The sequence below is a fragment of the Asparagus officinalis genome, chromosome 7, assembly GCF_001876935.1.
Source record: "Asparagus officinalis chromosome 7, Aspof.V1, whole genome shotgun sequence".
NCBI classification, from domain to species: Eukaryota; Viridiplantae; Streptophyta; class Magnoliopsida; order Asparagales; family Asparagaceae; genus Asparagus; species Asparagus officinalis.
Window position 1 is genome coordinate 42,026,713 of NC_033800.1, and position 4,143 is coordinate 42,030,855.

The following is a 4,143-nucleotide window of genomic DNA, read 5'->3' on the forward strand; positions in this document are numbered from 1 at the left end:
TTACACTTGCTGATATTGTCATGAGGCAGAAGGATGTAATAGAAAGAGAGGCAATAAAATGATATATATGACTTTATTAGTTTGGGGCTTGAGAAACAGGAGACGAAAGAATTGTATACGGAGTATGAAGTAAATTCATCTTTGGAAGCAATAATTGTTAATAATTTCAACAATATTGATATGATGCCTTTCAACATTAGGATATGAAAATCAACAAGGGAAAGATTTGGAGGAGATTTTTAAGTCAATTGTAGATTCACATACCGTTAATTATGGCACACGTGGAGTTAGAAAGATTCATGCAAAATTTTAATTTAGAAGAAGTCCTAGCTGAGGAGGTAAAAGAATAGATTGAGATCATTAAAAAATCGGTGTTGAGTATGAGGTGGATGTTGATCGATGCAGGAGAAGAAAAAGTGTTTATCGAGGAAGCTACTATTCAAGCAAATATAAGCTCAGGGTCGAGCTCTTTCAATAAAGGGAGACTGATGTAGGACACATAACAGACAAATTCATGGAGGAGAGGGACTATCACGAGCTAGATGCAGATATTACTGACTTGTCCGTAAAAAAACGATCATATCTTCCAATCGAAAAGATAGATTCTGACATATTATATATGTAAATCACCTATCTTGACGAGACGGAGTCAATCGGGTTGTTAGATTTCCAAAATCTTATCAATAGTATCTAATTTTGGCTAAAATTCAAAAATAACAAGCTTTGAATTTATTTTTAATAACAAAGTTAGAGTCAAAAGTTAGACTTTTATTATATTTTCTTCACGTATTCAGATCTTAAGGATTCTAAAAGCACCAGTTGGTGATTTCTAAGTTTAATCACTTTTGCGCTGTGTTAGTGAGACGCTGGAGTTTTGAAAATAAGTATCACGGCGTATATATATCTCTCTTCAAACGGGAAGCTCAAATCCTCATTTTATTCAAATGAAATCTATTTCAATCAACTGTAGCTAGGGGATTTACAACAAAGCTCAAATAGTTTAAAAAAAACTGCAGTAATATAGTATCATTCTCAATCACAAGGCATCCAGCCGAAACCAGATGGCCTGATCATGGTCGCTCCGGATAGAGACACCCGACGAGAACACTGAAGAAACTATCATTCATGAGCGATACCAAAAATATAAAAAACGAACATGAAGCCAAATTTAATTTTTGCTAGGCTACAAAGATAGTCTAGTGGTAAGAATCTTCCTGCTATTTACATCAAAGGGTACGTACGGACCTCGCAACTCTTATTTGTTACTCTTTATTTTTGATAAATAAGATAGATAGCCCCTTATGCTAAACGAACTGGGTGTTCATATGTGAATGTCAAGTTGGACGGTACAACAAATATTACCCTGTGGTTTAAAATGTTAAAAGCTGTAGTTGAGGGAGCTTTTTGTAAAAAACGCTTCTCTATTTTCCACCTTTCTTAAATTTGTTGTGGTCATCCCATTTGAGAGCATCTTTGCCAGCGAGGAAGTTGAAGGATCAAAGCTTTCTCTGAAAGGGAAAGAAGTGGAGGCAGTCAAAGCTGGCATTTTTCCTCTCTTCTCTCCCTCTATTTGATCTCATTATTTGAGCCTCTCACGGTCTCACCCCCTTAATAAGAGGCTCCTCTCAAATCTGGGCCTTGTAGCTAGAGATTTCTAAAGAGAGCTCATTGGCTTCTCACTGACTCTTGAGAGAGGAGATCGAGCGAAGAAGCTTGATGCGGTTGCAGCAATGGCGGCCTCTCCTTCTCTGAATGCAGAGAAGAGGCACTGGTGGCTTACCAACAGAAAGGTAATTTGCTTCTTGCTTCTTTGGCTTGTATTTTCTCGTGTTTACGCAAGAACCCACGAATCAAGTTAAGTCAAATATTTCAGCCTGTATCCATCTCAAAAACCTGAACTCCCCCCCTCCCCCTTTGATTTTCTCTCTCCAGGTAGTGGACAAGTACGTCAAAGACGCAAGATCTCTCATTTCAACCCAGCAAACCTCCGACGTCAATGCAGCTCTCTCTCTCCTCGACTCCGCCCTCGCTCTCTCTCCTCGGTTCGAAACGGCCCTCGAGCTCAAAGCCCGGTCCTTGCTCTTTCTTCGAAGATTTCGGGAGGTTGCTGATATGTTACAGGATTACATCCCGAGCTTCAAGATGATCCCTGATGACGATTCCTCTACTTCCTTGGCTTCTAACGATCCTTCAAAAGAGAAGGCTAAGTTGTTGTCTCCTAACGAGGGCAAGGCTGAGGGTGGTGATCGCTCGTTCCGGTGCTTCTCGGTCTCGGATTTGAAGAAGAAGGTGGTGGCTGATTGCAGCAGGAGCTGCAACAGAGAAGGCAGCAATGGAGGTAAAATTTTGTAAGCATTCCCCCCCCCCCCACCCCCCCCTCAAAAGAACTATATCTTATTTGGAAGATGTAGGGGTGTTATTTGCATAAGTTGGCAAATCATAGGGAATCGCTGTAGAACCAGCCAAAACCTCCGCCGTAAGATTTCTGATCACACTGTGCTTCACCCCAAAACAACGAAAATGTTTGTACAAACCTGCCACATTTCCGAACCACTCAAAAATTACAAAAATGTTTCAATTACCATCACCCGCGAGTAGCACTGTCCGCCTGAATTTGTTGTTTCACTCAGGATTTGATATTGGGCCAAGCCTGCTGCCATTTGGGCCTAATGGACGGAGCGGTGGTCCCCCCTCCAGGACGGCCGCCGCATCAGCCACCGCGGCGTTCCGCCGCGAGAGCACGTCCCGCTCCGACGACCTGATTCGCCTTCTCAACAGGCAGTCCACTATCCAATCAGCCAATCGGGTCGAAACCTGAACCCGCCTCCGACCAAAATCCGAACTCCATCTCCAGCTCCTCTCCCCACATCCAGCTCCTCCTCCGTCGCCCACTGCTGCGGCTGGCCGCCCTCGGATGCTGCCTTCCTCTCTGAGTCCATCCGGCACTTCTCGACAGAATCCTTGATGTGTCCGTAGGGGCAACCCGCGCAACCGCGATTCGCTGCGGCGTGCCTCGTTGGCCGACGTCGGCATACAACCGCTGGCCGACTGCCCGAGTCGATAGCCGATTGCAACCGAGCGCTTGCGTTGGATCCGACATCGATCGCAGCACTGCGGGCTCGTGCTGACCTTATGGAATTGGTTCGGTCGTTGCCCGATTGCCTACGGGACCTTGATCACTTGAAACTGTTGTATGATTCGGTCCTCCGTGATCGGAAGCTCCCTGGACCAGCTTGGAAGCCGCATTATGATGTTCGGTACCGTGACATCCCAAGCAGTCTCCGGGTGTTGACGGGTCGGATTCAAGAACTTCGACGGAGAGTGGCGAGTGGTGAAGGATGTGACGTCGATTACTACGTGCTCATCGGGGTTCGAAGGGGATGCACTAGATCTGAGTTAGAGCGAGCGCATCGGTTGCTCGCATTGAAGCATAAGCCAGATAAGGCTGCATTGTTCGTGGACCGATTGGAGTTTGCAGAGGAGTATAGGGATCTTGACACGGTTAGGGATCACGCGAGGATGTCGGCGTTGATTTTGTATAGAATGTTACAAAAAGGGTATTCGAGCATAATGTCAACGGTTATGGATGAGGAAAGGCGGCGGAGAGCAGAGGGTGAAGGAGGCTGCAGCGGCTGCACAGCTGCGACTGCTGCATACAGGCAGCGGGTCCGACAAACGAGACGCCGGCACGGCAGTGGCGGCCGCCAGTGACGGCAGCCACGGGTATCAAGGGGCCGTTGCCGGGATTTGGCGGTGGTCGGAAGTATGCTGGCGCAAGCCGGATTCAGTAGGCTGATACCGGTGAAGTATGAGGCGCTCAGCTGTTGAATATGGGAGATGGCGGGAAAATGGGGGATTTGAATTCCTTGGGGATCATTGTACAGTTTGGAGATGGAAGGTTGCGAAATTTTGTCTAGGGTTTATTATTGGTGTTAAAATGCTGTTAATTAATGTTAGTGTTGATGATCACTTTGGTCTAGTTTCTTTTTTACATTTTCTCCCCTTTTATTTTTTGTAATAGCGTTATATGTTTGTACAGTTTCAACTTTCAAGCGACATCAGTCATCTTCCTGCTCTCTCTCCCTAGCGTGCTTCTTGTTTTTGATGGAATGGATTGATTATTCAAGAGCCATCAGAAAATTC

At 45.4% G+C, this 4,143-nt stretch overlaps 1 pseudogene; it reads left to right on the forward strand.

Annotated features, from left to right (window-relative positions):
* Nucleotides 1,423–4,076, forward strand: LOC109849299 (annotated as a pseudogene).